General features: G+C 41.7%; 1 long non-coding RNA gene across 1 annotated transcript; it reads left to right on the top strand.

Annotated features, from left to right (window-relative positions):
* Positions 48–22,435, top strand: LOC102161217. The gene is made up of 3 exons (XR_297055.3): positions 48–271; positions 13,554–13,617; positions 21,682–22,435. It is a non-coding gene; the product is annotated as an uncharacterized LOC102161217 (long non-coding RNA).

Here is a 26,089-nt window from a genome sequence, read left to right on the forward strand (position 1 = left end):
GGGCGGTATTCCCACGAGCGACGCAAGGCAAAGCTACGCCAGGCAAGCCGGCAGCTGCCGCTGCAGCTCCGGCGCCCGGCACAGCCTCCTGCCCACGGCCCGCCGCCATCTTGGATTGCAGCCTCCTGCTGGTTCCTGCGCAAAGCAGCCCGGCTGAGCTGCCACTGCAGCCGTTTTCCAGGAGGAACTCTGGTCTGAAGGGCCAGGTGGGAGGCTCTGCAGGTGGCCCCCTGTGAAGGAGTGAAACCAAACGAAGCTCAAAGGAAAAAAGGTTAGACTTTATTACCCAAACTCTATTTCCTAGGAATTTGTTGTTTTTTCTTTTTAGGGCTGCACCTGCGGCTTATGGAAGTTCCCAGGCCAGGAGTTGAATTGGAGTTGTAGATGCGGGCCTACACCACAGTCACAGCAACGCTAGATCCGAGCCACATCCGCGACCTACACCACAGCTCCTGGCATTGCCCGATCTTTAACCCCCTGAGTGGGGCCAGGGATTGAACTTGCATCCTCAAGGGTACTCGTTGGGTTCATAACCCGCTGAGCCACAAAGGGAACTCCTTTCCCAGGACTTGTTAATGGGTTTGGCTGGTGATAGCAGCAGGTATATAGAGCACTCAGAGTCATACTCAGCTAACACGGATATTTAAATGTATTAATTATCCTAAGGTCTAATTAAAAGTCCCATGTGACCCCTAAATTTTTTTCCTTAATTTTTATTTTATTTAATTAATTATTATTTATTTTGTCTTTTTGCTCTTCTAGGGCTGCTCCCAAGGCATATGGAAGTTCCCAGGCTAGGGTCTAATCAGAGCTGTAGCCACCAACCTACCAACGCCAGAGCCACAGCAACATGGGATCCCAGCCGCATCTGCAACCTACACCACAGCTCACTGGCAACACTGGATCCTTAACCCACTGAGCAAGGCCAGGGATTGAACCTGCAACCTCATGGTTCCTAGTCGGATTCGTTAACCACTGCGCCACGACGGGAACTCCTCTTCCTTAATTTTTAAACTTTTCCCCACAGCTGAGACAAAAACAATGCTAACTTTTTGTGAATGCCTCTAAGTTATTTAATATTCTGGGTACTTTATTAAAATAAAGAAAAGAATATCATTTAACCCTAACCCTGAAAATATTGCTTAAAATGTAGATACATTCATTAGTGGAACATATGACAACATATGTTATCTTTTGGAAATATTTTAATTTTTTATTTTTTTGTCTTTTTGCCATTTCTAGGGCCGCTCCCTCGACATATGGAGGTTCCCAGGCTAGGGGTCTAATCCGAGCTGTAGCCACCGGCCTACACCACAGCCACAGCAATGCGGGATCCGAGCCGCGCCTGCAGCCTACACCACAGCTCACAGCAACGCTGGATCCTTAACCCACTGAGCAAGGCCAGGGATCAAACCTGAAGCCTCATGGTTCCTACTTGGATTCATTAACCACTGAGCCACGATGGGAACTCCTGGAGATATTTTTATAACCTTAACTAGTTAATGACTTTTAAAATTAATTTATCTAGGGAGTTCCTGTCATGGTGCAGCAGAAACGAATCCGACTAGGAAACGTGAGGATGCGGGTTTGATTCCTGGCCTCACTCAGTGGGTTAAGGATCCAGCATTGCCATGAGCTGTGGTGTGCGTTGCAGACGTGGCTTGGATCCTGCATTGCTGTGGCTCTGGTGTAGGCTGGCAGCTATAGCTACGATTGGACCCATTAGTCTGGGAACCTCCATATGCTGCAGGTGCGGCCCTAAAAAACAAAAAAAAAAAAAAAAAAAAAAAATTTAATTTGTCTAGAAGTTTTATGAGAATGGCTAAGAAGTCTAACTGTGGTTTGATATACCACATCTCTAAATATTTTTGTGTATCTTGTATTTCAATATACTCATTAATTACATCTAAGGTGTAGGTGCAATTTCAGTCTAGGTCAGAATAGAAAAATGAGGGCTGGGTTAACTTGGCTGCCTTGGGACAAATTTCAGAAAACCATAAATGTGAAAAATCTCATGTTCTCATTCTAAATAGCCAGAGGACTCTGCCTTGTGTTCAGTGTTCTAGCTAATAGAATCAAAGTCCTGGAAAAAGACTTCAAGAAGTCTTCTCACAGTTCTTTTTCTGCCTCGTCTAAGAACAGATTGCAGTCCAATCTAATGGGAAGGTCATGCCTATTTAGACACAGGAAAATTACTTTCCTTATGATTATTAAACAAAAATCTTCAAAAATCAAAGAAAAACTTGAATGCTTTTGGTCTCCTGCACAACTGTGGTCAACTGAGCTGTGGTCAAAGATCACTAACGTGGCCTTTTCTACTTGGGACCCCAAGATACATGGATGGCACCTGGCAATGGTTATTAAGCAAGAAGAACCTTCATAAAGCAGCATAATTAATGGGTTAGGAACAGTGAGGTCGTTATTGCACACTCAGTCTTCCTGGCTTCTAGGTGGTAGCACAACCCAGACAGCCATGGGTGTGAATGAGGAGACTATTGACTATTAACTCATTCCATGATAGTCTATGCCCAGCTAAAACTGTCCCTGTGTTGCCAGCCCTTCATAGACACAAAGACCCTACAGTGAGCTATCGACAGATTACCCCTTAGAAACCACTTGCACAGTTAACCTGTCTTGCCCACTTCAGACTCTTTGCTGCTATAGTCCTAAGCAAGCAGAGGCAGGGTACGTATTCAAAAGCTGTGTTTCTTAAACTTGATGATAATTGCGAGATCTTTGGGCTGGGGAAATGAGCTGTGTCCTTCTCTTCAGATATGCGACAGTACTCCTATTTAAAAATATTTTAAGGAGTTCTTGTCGTGGCGCAGTGGAAACAAATCCCACAAGGAATCCTTAGGTTGTGGGTTCGATCCCTGGCCTCGCTCAGTGGGTTAAGGATCTGGTGTTGCTGTAAGCTGTGGTGAAAGTTGCAGACGCGGCTCAGATCTGGCATTGCTTTGGGGTAGGCCGGCAGCTGTAGCTGCTATTAGACCCCTAGCCTGGAAACCTCCATATGCCGCAGGTGGGGCCCTGGGGGAAAAAAAAATTTAAGGTTGTTGGATGCCAAAGAGGAGATTGTTAAAAATAGGTATCGTCAGTGAGATGATAGCCATAAAGCAAATTGGGAGGTTGTAACCAAAAGAGCTCCAGATGAGATCAAAGTATAAGAAATGAACTGTGCTGTGTGACATGCCAGGGGCAAAAAAAAGGTCTTAAAGAAGTGTGTTTAAGCTCCCTACAAAAAGGCTCCCTACACCTTGCTCCCTACAAAACAGTCAGATACAAAAGGAGTTATTTTATTCCCCAGTTAGGAAATAATGGGTCCCAAACCCCTTTAACCAATCAGCAAAAGAATATGGGGCATGCAAATAAGCCCACCAAAGCAGGAGAAAACTACTTGGATTTTTACTTTGAATCTGATACAGTCAACTTCCTTCTGCTTTGAATCATTGCATAACAGGGAGGACTTATACCCAAGAGAAAAATTGTTTGTACTTTGAGTCAGAAAGCATCTAAAGAGACGGTTTCTGTATAATCTTTCATCTAGTTTTCCTCTGGCTAAATTTAAGAAAAGGGGGGGAAAGTTTTGATTTATGAAAACTCCAGAGAACCAAGATCCAAATATTTATTGAAAAACCTCTTTTTTTATATTTATAATTACCTTTAAAGGGTGTTTTAGGCAGATAAAATAGAGCAGAGCCAGGATATACCTTTTGAAGGCTAATTCAGGCATGTTAAATATACTACGTGCAAGTGTCTCCTTAGGATATTCATGGGGCTGGTTGATCACGCTACATAAAAGGCCTATAAAATTCATCGTGAGAAAGGACCTAACCTAAGCCAGAAATTGCATGTGTAACTGCCATTTGTTTTAAGAGACCACACAGAGGGAAAAAATATTACAGAAGAAAATCAGATAAGATGCTAAAAGAAGGACTGAGGAAGTGGTCTGCCTTTGGTTCCATCAGAGACAACAGCAAAGGGATAAAAAATAGTATCTTCTTCCTCTTTCTAAGTGCTCAGTCAGAGCCAATTTTTTTTAGGCATAGAAGAATTGAAGGAACAAACACAGTAAGACATTCCCCAAAAGAACAAAATTGCATAGAACTGCAAGTAAACCTCTAGTCGATAGAAAAGAAGCAAAGATTGCTAGTAGTTCAAGAAATGCGCACATACTTAGGAATGTTTCTAAAGTAGTCCAGTCTCAGTTATCACCCTTTACATTATTAAAAGGGAGGGGACAACACCTCACTGTGAATCTGCACTATTCAGAAGAGGCCCGGTTGTTCTTAACTCTCTCGATGCTTCTCAGCACTGTGGGTCAGACTACCTGTGGTGTATGCTCCCTTCCAAGTACCCACCAGGCCTGACCCCACTTAGCTGCCCCGATCAGACGAGATGGGCGCGTTCTGGGTGGCGTGGTCTGTGGAGTGTGCTGCTCCAGATGCACCGGGATTGGTTTTTCCTTTCTTTGGGTTGTGTTTGAAACTCATTTCTTCCTGAACATGATGAACCTGTTACATTTTTACAAAAAGAGAGATGATACTTTCGGAATTCCCCTTGTGGCTCAGTGGAAACAAATCTGACTAGGAACCATAACGTTGCCAGTTCAATCCCTGGCCTCACTCAGTGGGTTAAGGATCCCGCTTTGCTGTGAGCTGCGGTGTAGGTCGCAGACGTGGCTCAGATCCTGTGTTGCTGAGGTTGTGGCATCGACTGCGGGCTGTCCCTCTGATTCGATCCCTAGCCTGGGAACTTCCATATGCCACGGGTGTGGCTCCAAAAAGCAAAAAAAAAAAAAAAAAAAAGAAAGAAAGATCATACTTTCGAGGCATAATAAAGTATTGTGTTATAGACAGTCCCAAGAAATAGCATGAATGACCATCATTCTAAGACACTAGAGGTAATTTAATGAATATTAGAGTGCATGTAACAGACAGACAGACACACATATATATGTAGTATAGACAAGGAGTCTTAATGGCATTTGATCAAAACTATTCAATTCAGGAGTTCCCATCGTGGCTCAGCGGAAACAAATCTGACTAGTATCCATGAGGACACAGGTTTGATCCCTGGCCTCCCTCAGTGGGTTAAGGATCCAGTGTTGCTGTTGCCGTGAGCTGTGGTGTAGGTTGCAGACGTGGCTCGGATCCCACGTTGCTGTAGCCGTGGTGTAGGCCGGCGGCTACAACTCCAATTCGACCCCTAGCACAGGAACCTCCATATGCCACAGGTGTGGCCCTAAAAAGACAAAAAAAAAAAAAAGCTATTCAATTCAAATTTTTATAAAACCATTTGCCACAGTACCTATACACTTTATAAAAGTAACATCTAAAATAATGGAGATGAGAAAAGTCCTTGTTAATAGCAATGCTTGGTTGCAGAAGACTATGCACAGATACAGAAATAAAGGAAGGAAGAATTGAGCAAAGAGGGCGAGGCATATGAGGAGTGGGAAAAAGAACACATGTCACTAAGAACAAGTGGTTCTGTGAGGCAAGAATTTGGACTAATAAACCCTGTTGTCCAATGGAATGCATCCAGAAACAAAGTAAACTGCTGAGTTGACTGAAGTCAGATTTCTAAGGAGTCTTGCTTACGGAGTTCCCAAGGAAAGCCAGTCTTTCAGAAGCTCTGGTGTTCATGATCCAAATGGAATTTTTGAACAACCGAGGAGAGAGCCTAAACTAGCCCACTAGATGTCATGACTTAATGAAGAAGATGAGAGTGAAGAATCATTGCTAAACCCTGAGCTAAAATGCACAGAATAGACAAGGTTATGGTCCCAGGGTGATGCTGCTCTCATTTGGAGAACTTTTGTTGAGTCAAACTGAAGAATGTTACTATAGCAGGATCCCTTTGGGGGAAAACTGAGGATCTCCTCCCACCCCCCCAACACACACACACACACACACACACACACACACACACACACACCCCTACACAAATACACACGAAGAGGAAGCCAAAAGAGTGTTTTTAGGCTCACACATCCTGTGCTTTTCTCGGCTGCTATTTTGAAGGATAAACATTACATTGTGGTTGAGTTTTTTCCTAGGTAAAAGAAAAACAAAACAAAACAATATGGTCGTGAAAAGAAGAGACCTGAGAGGGAGCCAATGACCTTGGGGATGCAAGCTGCTTTCCTGGTTTTAAAAACAAAATACAACAAAGAAACCTTTAAAAAATAAAAAGTGCTTCAATAAGAGTGAAGACCTTGCATCTCTCAGCTGTGCCCATGGGGCCACCAGCTGGTTCTAAAGTAACTGAAACACAAAGACTCTCTGTCAAGTGCGAATCTCTGTGAGCAGGAAAATGATGTACCTTACCGGTGTAGCTGCATTCCGTTTTTAGGTTTCACTCAATTGGCATTTTATAAGCAGGATGACTTAACTCCGGTTTTATTGAAGACAGAATATTTCCATAGGCTTCTTAAAACCACATAATTAAAGCCAGTTTTATTTAGAAAGCTAGCAGAATTTTCTCGTGGGTTTGAAGGCCTCCCACTTTACCAATGGGTCACTTCCATGTAATCCTTTGTTTTCAGAGTAGATACCAAAGGTGACTCTTGCTACTATATCCAGGAACACTGCTCTCATCACACAGGACACCATTAAAGGCTATAGCCTACGGACTGGTCAGAGAATTTGAGAGGTGGACAGAACCTACAGAGAACAGACAGAGGCAGTGAATGTGGGCATTGCTGGTCTACATATGATTGAGCCTCATTGAAAAATGACCCGGTGTGGCTGATGACATGTCCATTGAAGGATGCTGCAGAGTGGCTTCTTACGATGGTGTCATTAGGTCCAAATTAGAAGATTAAAATGTTCCAGGAGCTCCCAGATGTATGATTCTTAAATCTCCTGAATAACTGATAAAGTATTAATGGATTGGAATCATATTCATTTTTTATGGCTACTCTAACAAATTATCACAAATGTGATGACTTAAAGTAGTGGAAATGTATTCTCTCTGGAAGACAGTAGTTCTGACCTAGTATCACCAGACTGAAATCAAGGTGTTGCGAGCCACTCCCTTCAAAGGGAGAATCCTTTCATTGACTCTTCTTCCTACTTCTGGTGGTTCTTGACATTCTTTGGCCTGTGGCTTCACCACTCAAATCTTCGAGTCCAGCATCTCTAAATAATTCTCTGCTTCTTCCTCTCCTTCTCCACTACTCCTTTTTTTTTCTTCTTTTCTCTCTCCCCTCAACCCTCTCTCTCTGAAATATCCATTCCTCTGCCTCTCTTTTATAAGAACACAAGCGATGTGCTTTAAGGCCCCCCAGATAACCCAGGATAATCTTCAAATTAGGGTCCTTAACTGAATCACATTTGCACAGACAGTTTTTCCATATAAGGTAATATTTATAGGCTCTAGGGATTATTATCCAGCCTCCTATAGGCATACACTTCAAACTCTCTCATACACGTGGTAATACACAATGTTACCCACACTCTTTTAGGAGTCACCTTTGGGCAGCTTGGAGAACTCGAATTAAGAAGAACTTACTGAGCACCTACTCTGTGCAAAGTTGCAGAAACAAAACAAAAGGAGTGTGAAGCAAGATCCCTGCCTTGGAGTAATAGACAAATATGATTGGGAAGAGAAGAGTATTACACAAGTGAAACAGAGGAACTGTATAAGACAGACGATATTCAAATAGTACAGAATATAAATGCTATAAAGTTTCAACAAAAGGAGATGTTTCTTTAAAAGAAAATTTTGAAAGCAGTTTAAAAGCCTGCAGTCATAATGAGGTCATGTTTTTCACTACTTGGGCAACACCATATAAAATCAGTTGTAATACATACAAAATACTATTGAATAGAAAACTGAACAATAAAATAGCCTTAGGGACGTTATTGACTTTTGCAAAAGCTCGAAACACTATTCCTATATAGAATTGGTCACCTTCATCTTTAGAAAATCTAGTATTGATCATAATGTTGATGATTCTCTATAATGAGTGCAAAGTGGCTTGTTAAATAATTTTTTTTTTTTTTGGTCTTTTTAGGGCTGCACCCACGGCATATGGAAGCTCCGAGGCTAGGGGTTGAAATGGAGCTATGGCTGCCAGCCTACACCACAGTTCACAGCCATGCCAGATTCTTAACTCACTGAGCAATGCCAGGGATGGAACCTGCCTCCTCGTGGATCCTATTTGGGTTCATTGACCACTGAGCCTTCCGGGGAACTGCCAAGAAGTTTTTTAAAAAGTGCAAATTTCAAGGCTTTGAAGATCCTCAAATTTCCAGGAAATCTAATAAAAATAAGAGATATAATCGATAGCTATGTTTGTGCTTTTCTGGCTAAAAATTGTTGTTTCTATCATTATCTTCAGAACCAGAAATAAGAAGGCTATCAAGAGATGGTCTGAGTTTCAACATGATTGTCCAAAAACAAAACACAATAAATGAGAGACAGTAGAGAGAGAAGGAGAAGCAAAAGCAGAGTTACTATTATAGTAAGGGTAAAACAGATTTGAAACCAAAACAGTACAAGTAAGAAACAGGATTACTATGAGATGGTAAAACCTATACTGACACATACAGTAGTAACAATATTAAATCTAAATGCCTCCAAGAAATAAAGCAAATATCTAAAACAGAAGCTAATACAGGGGGAAATAAAAAGAAAAAAATATATATATTTTGTTTGTTTGTTTGTTTTGCTTTTTAGGGCCACACCCTCAACATATGGAGGTTCCCAGGCTAGGGATCGAATTGGAGCCACAGCTGCCTCATGGATGCTGGTTGGGTTTGTTAACCGCTGAGCCATGATGGGAACTCTCTCTGACCTTTTATTTTTTTCTTTTTAGGGCCACACCTGCAGCATATGGAGGTTCTCAGACTAGGGGTCCAATTGGAGCTGTAGTGGCTAGCCTCCGCCACAGCCACAGCAACGCAGGATCCAAGCCGCCTCTGTGACCTACACCACAGCACACGGCAACACCAGATCCTTAACCCACTGAGCGAGGCCAGGGATCGAACCCGAGACCTCATGGTTCCTAGTCGGATTCATTTCCTCTGCGCCACGTTGGGAACACCAACTTTTTTTCTTTTTCTTTTTTAAATGACTCTTCCAAATGAAGAGTTAACCACAGGTCAGCATTCCACATTGCACTTGGTAAGTGGCTTAAAGCAGACATCCACACTTTATCAGTTATCTATTGTTGGGTAAAAAACCAGCCCCAGATTTTGTGGTTTAAAACAAAAACAATGATTTATTTTGCTCATGAGTCTAATTTGGGCAGAGCTCAGCAGGGTTGCCTATCCCTGCGCGGCTAGTTTGAGCACTGGTGAGTCAAGATGACTCGCTCACTTGGCTCGCAGCTTGGTGCCGGCTTTGTACTGAAACTCAGCTGGGACTGTGGGTCGAGGCCCTCCTTGCTGCTCCACCTGGACCTCTGCACCGTGGTTTGGGCTTTCTCACAGCAAGGTGGCTCCCTTCTAAGAGCAAGTGTATAACTTGATACACTTATTTTGACCCAAGCAGACACTGTATTGCATTTTTATTTTAAACTTAGCCTTGGAGTTGGCATAGGGTCACTTCTGCCAGAGTCACAAGGCCACCCAGAATCACGGGGAAGAGTGTAGAGCTCGTCTCTCCATGGGAGGAGTGTCAGAGAAGAATGCGTAGGATGGTTAGGTTGGTACAGACGGATTAGGACAGCAAAATCTGCCACAAACACGTTTATGCATGGGACAATACAGACAGGAAGTCCTTGAGTGGAAAATGCAGTCACAAATGTAAAACAGAAAAAAATACCAGTTTAAAAACTTCCAGAAGGATGAAAAATTTTAAGCCCAGTGTTTGACAGGGCGAAAGGTGCATTGTAAATTGGTATACTTTTTTTTTTTTTTTTTTTTTTTGGAAAGCTGCTTGATAGTATTCATGCTCTGACACAATATAAAAATATTCTTGGGAGTTCCCGTCGTGGCTTGGGGAAATGAGTCTGACTAGGAACCATGAGGTCCAGTTCCGTCCCTGGCCTCGCTCAGTGGGTTAAGGATCCAGCATTGCCATGAGCTGTGGTGTAGGTCCCAGATATGGCTCGGATCGGGCGTTGCTGTGGCTGTGGTGCAGGCTGGCAGTTGTAGCTCCAATTCGACCCCTAGCCTGGGAACCTCAATATGCAGTGGAGTGGCCCTAAAAAGCAAAAAAAAAAAAAAAAAAAAATCGTTAATTCTTAGTACTAACAAGCTATCAGGAAACATGATGATTTCCATCCTGTATAATGATTACAGGAACAGTAAAGATGACAGCTTTGTAGACTTGGAAATATAAGTAAACATACACACAAGACTCCCCCCACACACACATTGAGTAACAAAACCGGGCAAAAATAGTATGCATAAAATATTAGAACTATGAAATATGTATACATATATACTGACAGATTAAAGTGAATATGGAGCAATGGAAATAGAATTTAGTGACCTTTGTGGTCTTCTGCTATAAATTTGCTTAAATGTATAGTATTGATATATAATTTTAAACACTGTATAAATTAAATATATCATAAGCTCCAACAATCATAAATATAGTACATTAAAGAAAGAACTCACAAAAATAGAACCATGCTACTTTATCATACATAGGCTAACATATACTATTATTACAAATGTTGGGGGAGTTCCCTTCGTGGCGCAGCGGAAATGAATCCAACTAGGAACCATGAGGTTGTGGGTTGGATCCCTGACCTCGCTCAGGAGTTAAGGATCCAGCATTGCTGTGAGCTGTGGTATGTGGTGTAGGTGGCAGACATGGCTCAGATCTGGCGTTGTTGTGGCTGTGGTGTAGGCTGGCAGGTACAGCTCCAATTTGACCCCTAGCCTGGGAACCTCCATATGCTGTGGGTGCGGTCCTATAAAAGACAAAAAAAAAAAAAAAAAAAAACCCAACCCCCCCAAATGTTGAATATTTAGTTAAGAATAATTTACTTGCCCTTTAGCGTTTAGAAGAATTACTGTTATAAATTGGAGGATCACTGGTACAACTTTAAATAAGTCTGTGGAAATTAATGATCACTCCAGCCTCTTATTTATTTATTTAGGGCCAGGGATCAAACCAGTGCCACAAAGTGACCCAAGCTGTTGCAGTGACAACACCAGATCCTTAACCCCCTGTGCCACAAGAGAACTCCTAACCTCCATTCTTTAAAATCCTGGTAGAACTATCTTTCTAGAAGACTGACTTGAGGCATAAACTATAAGAAGGAAAGACCTCCCCACCCACCTTGCCCAGCCCCTCAAAATTACAAAAACTATAAAGACAAATAATTTATCCATTGCTTGAAAATAACAAAATGTGCTACCAGTAAGTCCAAGTTTTTGAAAAAATCCAGAATTGCTGAAGACCTAGGTCATCCGATTAATAGAGCAAACATCAGCTTAAGACCTCGTGCAGATTGTAACCATTGGAAGGAACACAGTCATGCGGGTGTTGGTGGTGGGAGAGCTGGTGGGAGAGCAGTGGGGAGGGAGTCTGTGAGAACCGTCTCTACTTCCTGCTCAATTTTGCTGTGAACCTAAAACTGCTCTACGAAATAATCTCTCTCTCTCCCCCATATATATATATATATATATATCACACATGTAAAATACCCAACAACTAGACATCCTAGTGCATCACAGACTCTAGGAATGACTCAGGGCGTGCTGGAATGCTCTAAGCTCCAAGGTATTACATAAAGGAGCAGGAGGCTTCTTTGAGCAGCTGCCTTCTAAGGAGAAGGCAGTAAGAGCATTTACCTCAGAACACTTGGTGCAGAAAGGCAGAGACATTCTTCAGAGCACACATCTTCAGCTGGGGGTGTGTACTTATTACTCCCAGTGTGGTGAAAATTGGTTTGGGAGTGGGGGTGGGGTGGGGATAGAGTTACCAAAAACCCTCTTAAGGGAGTTCCCATTGTGGCGTGGCGGAAACGAATCCGACTAGGAACCATGAGGTTGCGGGTTCGATCCCTGGCCTCGCTCAGTGGGTTAAGGATGCTGCGTTGCTGTGAGCTGCGGTGTAGGTTGCAGATGCAGCTTGGATCCCACATTGCTGTGGCTGTGGTGCAAGCCAGCAGCTGTAGCGCTGAATCGACCCCTAGCCTGCGAACCTCCATATGCTGTGGGTACGGCCCTAAAAAGACCAAAAAAAAAAAAAAGTCTTAGTGCAATAATTTGTGGCCTTCCAAAGGACCACAGTAAATAAACCGATCTACAGCATACCTGTGTATAAAAATTCACTGGGTCCAGGCAGTGATGAGTGTCATTAGGAAGACATAATGAAAACAGGGTTGAGAAACATTGTTCCAGGGAGAGTAGGAGAGGGCTGGAGAGCTCCTCCCAGCTCCTGTGCCCTGGCCTGCCCAGAGTGGCCAGAGACAGCTCCCAGGAACAGAACCAATTCCCACAGACAGGGCTGCTCAAACAAAGACAAGCCGCAAACCAAGAATCACCAGAAAACCAATACCATGAAAGACAGGCACCAAACACAATAAGTAAAAGCATGAATGCCAGAGGAAACAGTTAATAGAGCAAGTAAAATTTTAAATTAACTATAATTAACTATAGCTAATAACTTCAGAGATATGAGAAGATACCATACCCATCACAGCAGGCAGCTTCTCATGAAAGAGTCAGTTGTCACCCTTGAAAACCAAAAATATCATCATTGAAATAAAATCCTAGTATATAAACCAAATAGCAAAATAAACACATCCACGTATAAAGTAGTGAATTTTAAGAAACGAGCCAAAGAATTCAGCCATAATGGAGTGCACCAAAGATGAAGCATATTACACACAAAAAAGAATAAAAAAAAACTTTGTCCATTTTAATTGCATTACTATATTTTTTAAAAAAGGATAAAAACTTTTATCTACATATAAATGCGGTACACAGTTTTCTGAAGTGAGCCCTAATGATCCCTGCTAGTGATGTGAGCTTGCAAAGTTGTCGTTTTTTTCTACAAGAGAGGAACTTCATGGGACAACGTTATAGTGCTGACTTCATAAGATTGTTGAGAGAATTATTATCGGAAAATAGACCTCAGTTGCAGAGTTGATAAGGCAACTTTCCTTTCCTTTATGGTGCCATTGCCTTCCTATGACTAAGACTTTTTTTTTCACCCTGTGGAATCTTAGCATCAATAAGCAAGTTTGGAATGATGCTACAACTTTCCCTAATTTTATTGCACGATGGTAATGAGTAAAGCCCTGAGTCAGTGGGAGAAAAAACAGCATGTCTTAAGTCAGGTGAATAAAAACCACGTTAGGAATAGTAGCCCTCAAACTGCATATTTTGCTGCACTTTATAATTACTAGTTAATTGTATAATAAGAAACTAATCATCCACATATTATAGCTTAGCAAAGTAGAAATGCAGGATTGCACGACCTTCCCAAAACTGCCAACAAAAAAACAATTGGAATATCTCATAATTCCTAACTTTCTTATATTCCTGGACTTTTACAACAGACTTGATGGTCAGGGAGACGTATTAGGCTCTGATAATGAAAATAGCTAATACTTACTGAGCACTATTATATTCCAGGTACTATGCTAAGTGCTTGATGTGTATTACTTCAGAGAATCCATCCACAGGACATCTGTACAGGGTGAGCATTACTATTATTATTCCCATTTTACAGATGAGAAAACTGAGGTCCAGAAATGTTTAAGCACTGTACCAGGTCTCACAGTTGGTTAAGTGGCAGAGTCCAGTGTGAATCAGGCACTTGGGCTCCAGAGTTCATGCTCTTGACTTTGTGTGTAGGGGAGACACTCTGGGGCTTTGGACTGTAGGGGCAGAGAGCTTTGAAGAGCTTTTATGGCGTGGGAGTCGAGAAATGAATCATATTATTGGGCAGCCCAGATGTTTCAAGAATTATTGCTGCCTGGCAGTAAATACTGATTCTGCTCCCAGTGGGTTTTTAATCTTACTTCATTACTCTTTCTCTTGACATCTTTTCTTCCTTTTTTTTTTCTTCCCCCCTCCACCCCCCCCCGCCCCGTGGATTAATACTGAGCTTAAGGAGAGGTAGTCTCCAACAACAAGCTGGCAGTCCTTGTATGCAGAACAGTGTGTACACGTAGAAAAGCAGTTTAGACATAGCAGAGGGAGACTCACATATGGTGATTTTTCAAATTTCAAAGCAAAATATGAGAAGCCTAGTTTCATTCTTTTGCCATATTGATGTTTTAAAACTACATCTGTTATTGGTTTTGTTTGTGTCAAGATTTTCATAGAAAGATATATCTGTAGTATACTAGCTAGTGATCATATTTTTAAATATTTTTTAAACATTGTCATATATATGCCTGTTGTAACAAAAAAAAATCAGAGTATTGATTTGTATAGAAAAAAAATTTTTAGCTTGGATCAGAGACTTAAATGTGAAAATTAACCCATAAAATTACTAGAGGAAAATGTTGGTGAATTTAAGTAATAACCTTGGAGTGAGGGATGAACTCTACAAACTCTATGCATAAAACAATGTCCTGAAAACATCAGCATCAACACATTCGATTGCATAAAACTTTCTCATGAAAAACAGATCATAAACTAAAATGATTAGTAAAAGCACGAGGACAAAATTTAACACCTATAGCAAGTAAGTGCTTGAAAAATATATATAAAGAGCTACTTTAAATCAATAAGAAAAATAAAATTAAATAGAAAAGTAGGCAAAGAATTTAGTTTACCAAAAAAACTCTGCCCAACAACCATAAAAAATGCTTTGATCTCACTGATGAGTAAAATATCAATATGCTAATGAATGTAATTGTCATCTGATTATGAAAAGAAGTTAAAACTTTATAAAAAGTTCATCTGATTATAAAAAAGTTAAAAAGGTTTAATTTAAGCTTTTTATCATATCCAGTATTGGAAGGGATGTGATGAAATAAGTATGTTTACATATTCTTATTTTAAAATTTATTTTATTGAAGTATAGTTGAGGTACAGTGTTGTGTTAATTTCTGCTGTACAACAAAGTGAGTCAGTTATACACACACACACACACACACACACACACACACACATACAGATATACTTTCTTTTTCATACTCTTTTCCATCATGGTTTATCACAGGATATTGACTATAGTTCCCTGTGCTACACGGCAGGACCTTGTTGTTTATCCATTCCATGTAGAATAGTTTGCATGTGCTAATCCCAAACTCTCAACTCTTCCCTCCCCCACCCCTCCACAACCCCACTCCCTCATCCCCTGGCAACCACAGATCTGTTGTCTATGACTGAGTCTGTTTCTGTTTCACAGATAAATTTATTTCCGTAATATTTTAGATTTCACATATAAGTGATATCATAGGGTGTTTGTCTTTTTCTTTCTGACTTACTTCATTAAATATGATAATCTCTAGGTCCATCCATGTTGCTGCAAGTATGCTCACATATTCTTTTTGTTTATTTATTTTTTTGGCCGTGCCTCTGGCATGTGGAAGTTCCTGGGCCAGGAATCGAAGCTATGCCAGCAGTGACCCAAGCTGCTGCAGTGACAATGCCAGGTCCTTACTTGCTGCACCACAAGGGAACTCCTATGCTCATATATTCCTAATAAGAGTGTAAATTGATGAAACCTTTTGGAAGACAATATAGCAGTATTTATGAACATTTTAAATTCTCAGACTGACTGACCAAGCAATTCTATAAGGAATTTGTCTTATATACATATTAATAAAAAACTCCAAAATAGTCACCACTGTGGTGCTGTTTGTAATAGGGGAAAGCTGCCAACAACCCAGATGTTCTTCAGTAGAGGAAAGGATGAACTATGATGTTTTCCTTTGACAAAATTCTATCCAGTATTTAAAATAATGAAGCAGAACAAATATGCTTACTTGAAAGAAGTTTAGAATATATGGTTTAGTGAAAAAAGCAATTTCAGTACAATATCTATGATATGATCCCATTTGGATATGAGTATTTTACAGTGTCTACATTATTGGTTAAGATGCTTTTGTTGTTGTGTATAAACAGATAATCATGAAATTGCTCAGATCTCATAATTCAAAGTAAAGAGGCTGGTTGGGTTAGAGTTTAGCTTTAGTGGCTTAAGCCACCGGCCCAGCTCTGTTTCCCTGGTTTGTTCTCTTGGCTCAGCGCCCTCTGCTTGACTTCTTGGACTGGTTCGTGCAGTTCTGGGCCTCATTTCCAATCATGGTTCTCTTGAGAGGAAATCCCCCAGTCAGTTTCCCCTTGCATCTCATTGGCCTGAACTGGGTCATGGCAGTGACTCATGAGCACATTTGCAGTCTGGTCCCTGGGATGGTGAAACCCTGCACAGGCAGTTTAGGCCTGGCTTTCTGAACCAGGTACCAGCAAGGGAGGATTTGATGTGACTGTCTGAGACCAGTTAGAATTCACCCAGGAGGTGAGATCGAGATCATCCCACTCCCCTGCCCTCACTAAAAAGCCCAAACAAGTAAGTGGCTATAGGGCATTGGATTGGAATGGAAGGGGATTAAAGCCTGGGGGGTAGAAAGAATTCTTTTTCACTCGTTAGCTTTCTCCGTCATTAATTTTTTTTTAAATACAGCCACGTGTGTTTGACTCAGGATCACAGCAGAAATTCTATGAACAGATGGCATACTCAAAAGGGTTTAATGAAGAGACTTTAATAAAGAGATAATTTACCGATGTATGGGTGAGGCTAAAGGAACCGGGGGAAAAAAAAAAAACAAAGGATGAGAAAGCGTGCCTGGACTAGCAACAGCAGGAAGTTGGCCCGACCCTAGGCCTGCAGGGGCAAGGGGGTGCAGTTAGATTGGAGAAGAGTGGTAAGGGAATGCAGTGAGCTGGTGCTGAGGAAGAGGAAGGAAGAGCCTCAGCTGCCTGAACAGTGATGAGGCAGGAAGGGAGTGCTTGTCCGGGGAGGGGGGTGGGGGATAAATGAATAAATACCTCGGGCCCCTCAGTCTCCTGGTGCTGCTGCCCATTTGTCAACCCAAATGCTGCCAGAAACCAGAGAGCAAGGGGATGGCAATCTGTAGAGGTCAGCCTCCCGGGACTTAGAGCAGGGGCAGAAGGGTAGGGAACGCATGCTTGGGGGCCAGTGGAACAAAGAGCACAGCATATATTACCTAATTGAAAATATCAATACTTAAAAAAATTTAAATATGTGGGAAGTCCTGTCACATGCTACCACATAGATGAACTTTGAGCACTTTGCCAAGTGAAATAAATCAGTCCTCAAAGGACAGCTAACAATGATTCTGCTATATGAATCAAATGTAGTCAAATTCATAGAGACAGAAAGTAGAATGGTGGTTGCCAGAGGCTGAATGGAAGTCGAAATGCACAGTCATGATGCCATAGTTACATAGTTTCAGTTTTGCAGGATCAAAAGAGTTCCTGAGATTGGTTGCACAGCAGCGTGAATATACTGAACACTAGTGAACTGTAACTTAAAAATGATTGTGTTGGATTGTGGCCATTTTAATAAATGTATAGGGTATCATTTTAATTGCAACTCCTTCATAGCACATTATATTGAGCATCTTTTCATATGTGTATCTGCCATCTCTGTATCTTCTTTAGTGAAGTGTCTGTTCAGGTTTCTTGCCCATTTTTTTAAATTGGGTTGTTGGTTTTCTTACTGTTGCGTTTTAAGAGTTCTTTATATATTTTGGATAACAGTCTTTTAATCAGATATGTCTTTCACAAATATGTTCTCAGTCTGTGGCTTGTCTTCTCATTCTCTTGCAAGTGTCTTTTGGAGAACCAAAATTTTAAGTTTTAATAAAGCCTAGCTTGTTTATTCTTTCTTTCACTACAACACCAAATACTAGTGAGGGCATGGAGTAACAGGAATTCTCATTCATTGCTAGTGGAATACAGAATGATACAGCCACCTTGAAAGACAGTTTGACAGTTTCTTGTAAAACTAAACACTCTCTTAACCATTTGATTCAGCACTCATACTCCTTGACTTTACCCGAATGAGTTGAAAACTCATGTTCACCCAAAAACCTACACTCAGATAATTATAGCAGCTTCATTCATAATCGCCAAAACATGGAAGCAACCAAGATGTCCTTCAGAAGGTAAATGGATAAACTGTGGTACATTCAGACAAATGGAACATTATTCAGGGCTAAAAAGAAATGGGCTATCAAGACATGAAAAGACGTAGAGGGAACATAAAAGCGTATTAGTAAGTGAAAGAATCCAGTCTTAAAAGGCTACCTACTCTGTTATTCCAACTATATCATATTCTGGAAAAGGCAAAAACTATGAAGATAGTAGAAAGACCAGTGGTTGCTTGGGGCTGGGGGAAGGGAGGGATGAACAGGTGGAACACAGAGGGTTTTAGGGCAGTGAAACTACTTGGTATGATACTGCGATGGTGGCTACAAGTCACTATACATTTGCCCAAACTCTTGGAAGGTACAGCACCAAGAGTGAATCCTAATGTAAACTATGAAACCTGGGTGATAACGATGCATCAGTGTAGGTTCATTCATTGTAGTAAATACAACAGTCTGATGGGAGAGTTTGATGTGGGGGGGACTGTATATAGATGGGGGGAGAGAGTATCATCTGTACCTTTGGCTCAGTTTTGCTGTGAACCTAACACTGCTCTAAAAGATAGTCTATTTTTTTTTAAAATAGTACATTTATGTGCTTTTAAAAGAAATGTGAGTCTTTCCTTTCTTCCTCACTGCCTAATCTCACCAGCAACAAAGACCATCAATGTGTCCATATGTTTAATCAAGTTTTAAACTTTGCACTCTTTCGTTTTTCAAAGAAGATGATATAAAGCAAGACTGTGCTCAGAAAGAGGTCCTGACTACAGAAATACAGATTTGGGAGTTACCAGATTTGGGTGTGATACTTCTACCACAAAAGTGGGGAAGCGGATGAAACCTTTGGGGACTGCATGCAAAGAAGGTGGGAGAGGCTGAGCCAGAGCCCAGGGAAACCCAAATTAAAGAGGCAGAGGGAGAAGGAGTCAGCCAAAAAGAATGAAAAGTAAACAAAGAATCAATATGAAAGCAGGAACCAAGAACAGAGAGCATTTTAATAAATGCACACATCAAAACCACAACAAGCGGCCACTTCACACTCATTAGGATGGCTATTAAGAAAGAAACAAAGAAAAAAAGAAAGAAAGAGAAAGAAAGAAAAGTTCCCATTGTGGCTCAGTGGTGAACGAATCCGATTAGGAACCTTGAGGTTGCAGGTTCAATCCCTGGCCTCACTCAATGGGTTAAGGATCCGGCGTTGCTGTGAGCTGTGGTGTAAGTTGCAGATGCGACTTGGATCCTGCATTGCTGTGGCTCTGGCGTGGGCTAGTGGCTACAGCTCCGATTCGACCCCTAGCCTGGGAACCTCCATATGCCTCGGGTGCGGCCCTAGAAAAGACAAAATAAAAGAAAGGAGGGAAGGAAGGAAAGAGGGAAGGAAGGAAGGAAGGAAAAAAGAAAGAGAGAGAAAGAAAGAAAGAAAGAAAGAAAGAAAGAAAAGTGTGGATGAGGATGTGAAAAGTGCATTTCTGATGGGAATGTAAAATGATGCAACCATGTGGAAAACAGTTTGGCAGTTCGTTGATCAGTTAAATACAGAACCATCATATTGTAATGGAGAAGAAGCTGTGTATTCTATTACAAGTTAATCACTAAGGGGATGTTGCCTATTAACTTAAATTACACATAACAGCCCATCTCTGGGAACCCTGCCTCCCAGGTAATGAGCATTAAGCTACAACACCTTTATTTAGCTTGCGGGAAGCATTCCCACCAGGTCCACCTGTGAACGGCTGCAGGAGGAAAGAAATGAACACATCCCCTGCAGAGTCTGGCCAGAACCAGGGCTTTACCCCTCCCCTTTTAGTATAAAAGCAGCCCGAATTCTAACTTGGGGAAGACAGTTCTTTGGGACACTAGTCCACCACCTTCTCAGCCTGCTGGCTTTCTGAATAACATCGTATTCTTTCCCACAACAACTCATCGCTAGATTTAGTAGCCTGTTGTGTGGCGAGCAGTATGGGCTTGGGCTCAATAGCAATATGAATCAGCAATTCCACTGCTCAAAAGAATGGGAAGCAGAGACGCAAACAGATACTTGCATACCAGTGTTCATAGAGCACTATCCACAATAACCAAAAAGTGGAAACTACCTAGATGTCTGCTTTTGGATAAACAACATATATATGTTTCATTGTATATATACAATGTATATATACAATGAAATATTATCATCTTAAAAGGGGGAATGAAGTTCTGCTTATGGTATTGATGAATCTTGAAAACATTATGCTAAATGAACTAAGCCAGACACAAAAGGGTAAATAGTGTATGGTTCCACTTATGTAAATACCTAGGAAACTTCATAGAGACAGAAAAGTAGAATAGAGGTTACCAGGGGCTGGAGGAGAGGGGAGAAAAGGGAGTTATTATTTACTGGGTATAGCGTTTCAGTTTGGAAAGATGAAAAAGTTCTGTGGACAGATGGTGATGGCTGCATGACAATGTGAATGTACTTAATGCCACTGAACTCTGTACTTACAAGTGGTTAGAACAGTAAATTTTATGTTATGTGTATTTTATCACAATAAAAAAGAAAAAATAAAGGCGTGGAAGAAGCCAGACACAAAAAAGTACACACTGTATGAGGCCATTTATGTGCAGTTCAAGAACAGGCAAACCTAATTGGAGGTTGGGGTAGAGTCTGAGCAGCAGCTACCTTAATGCATGAGTGTGTGGGAAGGAAATTGGAGGAAAAGAAAAACACAGTGTACATTTCAAGGAGCTTTGAAAAGGGGACAAATCGGGTAATGTTAGTTAAAGAAGCCTAGAATGAAGCCTTTTTTTTTTTTTTTTTTAACAAAAAGGAAAGTCGAATGTATTTTTAGGTTGAGGAACAGATGGACAGGGAAGGATGACAACAGAGAGGGAAAGAGACAGATGACATCCGGAGGTGGGAGGGGAGGGGAAGAGGAGGGGAGGGGCAAGGGCCATCCTGGGAAAAGCATAGCACACCTCTCCCACTGTGACTCTGGGTCTGAGGGCAGGGATGGACGGGGATTAGCAAAGGGGGATGTGGAAAAGAGGCAGAGTAAAGGAGGCATAGTTGCATGGTCTTTGTTTGCTATACTCAGCGGGTTCCCCTAACCTGTTTCCTATCACCAATATCCCTCCAAAGGCTAACCAGTCTATTGCTCGCTCTAACGCTATACTCAGCGGGTTCCCCTAACCTGTTTCCTATCACCAATATCCCTCCAAAGGCTAACCAGTCTATTGCTTGCTCTAAAACTGAGCTCTGTCACTAACCGCCACCTTAAAATCATTTCTGTGGATGTTTTCCTTGTCTGAACACACAGGTGTTTGATGAGAAGACCTCTAAGGTTTATTCAAGGCACAAGATTTTGTTTTACTATAGCTGTGAATTTTAGCGTAAATCAATTGGGAAAATCTATGATTTTTAATTTCCTGTGTCCCGAATTTAATACATGCAGCAAAGCACTAGGCACATTTATGCCAAAATTATGTTGGAGGTAAAGAGCAATCTTCTTTCCTCACAAAAGTTTTGTCGTATTATTATGTTTTTTTTTTTTTTTGAAGTGAGAACTTTCTTTTCATTCTGTAAAAAAAAACTGATTTCAGACTTAGCTAAATTAAATATATCCACCTGATGTATCAAAATTTGTTCTATGCAGAACTGTAAGTGAGCAGATTCTGGGACAGCTCTAAGATGTGTGGTCTCATTAACTCAGAATAGAAGCCTCTGTTGAAGGGCCGGCAAAACTGCAGCAGGAGCCTCGCCAGAAGACTACTTCCTAAAATTCGTTCAGAAAAGCGCCTTTCAAGAGGCACACAGACAATTTGAAAGGCAAAATTATAAATGGCTAATGCAATGAGGAAAATGGAAAGCTCCATTAATATGCAAAGGATGAAAATTAAATGCCACTCAGATGCCTTTTTGTCTTATGACAATAACAAGATTTGGAAAAAACCATGCTTAAGGGTAAGGTGATAGGAAATCTCATGGATTGCCTGTGAGAGTAAAAAAATTTTTTTTTTTTTTCAAAAAACAGTTGAAGAATATGGATCGAAAGCCTTCACAACTGATTCCAATGGCCGTATCTTTTGAATCCATAATTGCAGTGCTAGGATGTCATTATTTAAAAAGTTCAGAAAAGTGGATAAAAGCATTTTCACACAAAGAAATTTATTAGAGTGCTCTTTATGACCGAAAAAAAAATAGAAACACCTGAATGTCTAGCAATGAGGATTTCAAATATGAAAGATATAGCTGATATTACACATTTTGTAGTCATTTAAAATGTTTACAAAGAAGTTTTAATTTGGTGGGGGAAATAAGTGATGTGGTATTATTTCACTATATTGAAATCTGTATACGTATAGGAAAAGAGATGGAAAAGTGTCAAAACTTAAAGTGGTTATCTCTAATGGCAGGCGTTTATGTGATTGTTTTTTCTTTTTATACTGCTCTCTCTTTTTCACAATGGATTGGGCATTTTAAAAATCAGAATTGGAGTTCCCTTCGTGGCTCAGCGGTTAAGGAACCTGACTAGGACCCATGAGGATGCAGGTTCAATCCCTGGCCTTGCTCAGTGGGTTAAGGATCCGGCGTTGCCATGAGCTGTGGTGTAGGCCAGCAGCTCTAGCTCTGATTTGACCCCTAGCCTGGGAACTTCCACATGCTGCGGGTGTGGCCCTAAAAAGCAAAAAAATAAAAACAAAAACAAATCAGGGAGTTCCCATCGTGGCTCAGTGGTTAACGAATCCGACTAGGAATCATGAGGTTGTGGGTTCCATCCCTGGCCTCGCTCAGTGGGTTAAGGATCCGGCATTGCCGTGAGCTGTGGTGTAGGTTGCAGATGTGGCTCGGATCCCACGTTGCTGCGGCTCTGGCGTAGGCCAGTGGCTACAGCTCCTATTAGACCCCTAGCCTGGGAATCTCCATATGCCGCGGAAGCGGCCCTATAAAAGGCAAAGAGACAAAAGTAAATAAATAAATAAATCAGAATATAAAGTTAATAAAGGGAAAAAGTTACTTTTGACCATTTTTGGTAATGGTTACATACTTGTACTCCGGTAAAATGGGCTAAGACACCCAGCTACAGTCAGCTATTCATTCAACAATATTATTAAGCATCTGCTGGACACCAAGCTCTTAATATGTGCTGGGGATACAAGGGTAGACAAGATACACAGACATAGGCTGGCCCTCGCCAAGCTTACAGTCTGGAGGGAGGTACAGTGCAATTGTTTTCCAGGGTTGTTATAACCAAGTACCACAGACCCAGGGCTTAAAAGAACATAAATTTGTTTTCTTGCAATTCTAGAGGCTATAAGCTTGAGATCAAGATGTTGGAGGGTTGGTTTCTTCTAAGGTCTCTCTCCTTGGCTGGTAGAAAACCATCTTCTCCCTCTGTCTTCCCATCTTCAAACTGAGTGTGTCCGTGTCCAAATTTCCTCTTCTTACTAGTCATATTGGATTAAGGTCCACCCTCCTGATCTCATTGCAAAGGAATTACCTCTTTCAAGACCCTAGCTCCAAATACAGTCATCTTCTGAGGGGTCACCTGTACTGGTGTTAGAACTTCAGCATAAGAATTTGGGGGAGAAACAACGCAACCCATAACATATGGCAATTAAAAACAAGAAATTGGGAGGTCTCATCATGGCACAGTGGAAACGAATCCAACTAAGAACCATGAGGTCGCAAGTTCAGTCCCTGTTCTCGCTCAGTGGGTTAAGGACCCGGCGTTGCCATGAGCTGTGGTGTAGGTTGCAGATGCGGCTTGGATCCGGCATTGCTATGGCTGTGGTATAGGCTGGCAGCTACAGCTCTGATTAGACCCATAGCTTGGGAACCTCCAAATGCCGTGGGTGTGGCCCCCCAAAGACAAAAAAAACAAAACAAAACAACAAGAAATTGCATCAGGAAGAAGAATTGGAAAAGCTAAGACCAAAGACTGGACACTGTCATCACCTTCCAAGCCCCACTGGTCACGTATAGGGAAAGCGTTGTGCTTGCTGTATTACAGCACTGGCTGCTCTGAGTCTTCTTTTTCAGTGGGTTTGTATGTTTTGGAGCTTCTTTATTTAACAGGTCGACAGGAATGAAACAAACCTCCATCTAGTTACGGTGAAATGCAACTGACATTTAAAAATTAACCTTCTCTGGAGTTCCTGTCATGGCTCAGTGGTTAACAAACCCGACTGGTATCCATGAGGATGTGGGTTCCATCCCTGGCCTCACTCATTGGGTTGGGGATCTGGCGTTGCTGTGGCTGTGGTGTAGGCCCCTAGCCTGGAAACCTCCATATGCTGTGGGTGTGGCCCTAAAAAGACAAAAGACAAAAATAAAATAAAATAAAAATTTACCTTCTCTTTGGAGTGCCAGAAAATGAATATTTATTCTTTAAGGCCTGATATTACAAAGTCATTCATTATGTTTCAGGGACCAGATTGTGTTGTGAATTGATACCTGCTGAGTTCCCAGATGAGCATATGTTATGATTCCCAAGATGGTCTTGGCTGGTTCTAACTCTCTAGAGCTATAAACAAACAGAGGCCTGGGGAATAAACTCGTTCTCTAATAACTTTTCTGTGACTCATTTTCAAAGTTCAGAAGAATACTTTTTTAATGGTATCATACGTAGAGTTAACCTAATTCATAATCCACTTCCCATGAACCTGTATTTCTTTATTTATTTTTTTTATTTTTTTTGTCCTTTAGGGCTGTACCCATGACATATGGAAGTTCTCAGGCTAGAGGTCAGGGGGTCAGATCAGAACTGAGCTTCTGGCCTACACCACAGCCACAGCCACAGCCACAGCCACAGCGATGTGGGATCCAAGCTATGTCGATGACCTACACCTCAGCTCACAGCAACGCCGGATCCCTGACCCACTGAGCAAGGCTAGGGATCGAACCCAAGTCCTCATGGACACAAGTTGAATTCGTTACCACCGAGGCACAATGGGAACTCCTGAACCCGTATTTCTTTTGGTCTCAAATCCTTCATAGTTTGTTGGTCGGCTAAAAGTAAGTTTATTAAATTCATTTTAAGTTCATTAAAAAATGAAACGGATTCTTGTGGCTGGATAGATCATGGTTGGAAAGTGTTTGTAGATTTCACTCATATATAGAATTCATGGCCCTTCCATTCCAAGAACTGACAGAATTTCACATAATCTTGTGAAAAGCAGTAAGAGGTTATCACGGCCTGGTGGTTAAGGGCCTGGACTCCAGGGGCAGTGGCACCACTTTCCATCCCCAGGAGGATCTGGAAGATGAAATGAGTGAGCCCTTGTAGTGTCAGGTGCACGGTGACATGCAATCTGCAAGAGGTGCTGTTATTAGACTTTGCAGAGAAGACCTTCCAGCTGATGGGCTCTTTTTCTTTCTTTCTTTTTTTTTTTTTTTTTCCTGCCTCTTCTAGTGCCACTCCCGCAGCATATGGAGGTTTCCAGGCTAGGGGTCCAGTCGGAGCTGTAGCCGCTGGCCTAGGCCACAGCCACAGCAACGCGGGATCCGAGCCACGTCTTCAACCTACACCACAGCTCACGGCAACGCTGGATCCCCAACCCACTGAGCAAGACCAGGGATCGAACCCGCAACCTCATGGTTCCTAGTCGGATTCGTTTCTGCTGTGCCACGACAGGAACTCCTGGGCTCTCTTTCTTACGCTGAATCCAGACTTAGCTCTAAGTTTGTTTTCCCAAGATCCAACTCAGACTCAAAAGCGAGTGCTCTATGACAACTTTGAGCCCTTCTGTTGATTGCATTTTAATAAGATTAAATACTTGACTTACCTGAAGTCAACCTTTGGCTAGCCGGATTCACACAACCTCTGTGAATCCCCTTTCTGTGACCGGCAACATTAAAATTCGCGCAGCTTTGGAAGTGTATTTTTTTAACCACTGCACCTGCAGCATATGGAAGTTCCAGGGCTGAAGCTGTGGCCTTCCGCTTGTGGCAATGTCAGATCCTTCACCCACTGAGCGAGGCCAAGGATGAACCCACATCTTCACAGAGACAACATTGGGTCCTTAACCCCTGAGCCACAATGGGAACTCTTGGAAGTATAT

This window comes from Sus scrofa, chromosome 11 (assembly GCF_000003025.6).
Source record: "Sus scrofa isolate TJ Tabasco breed Duroc chromosome 11, Sscrofa11.1, whole genome shotgun sequence".
NCBI classification, from domain to species: Eukaryota; Metazoa; Chordata; class Mammalia; order Artiodactyla; family Suidae; genus Sus; species Sus scrofa.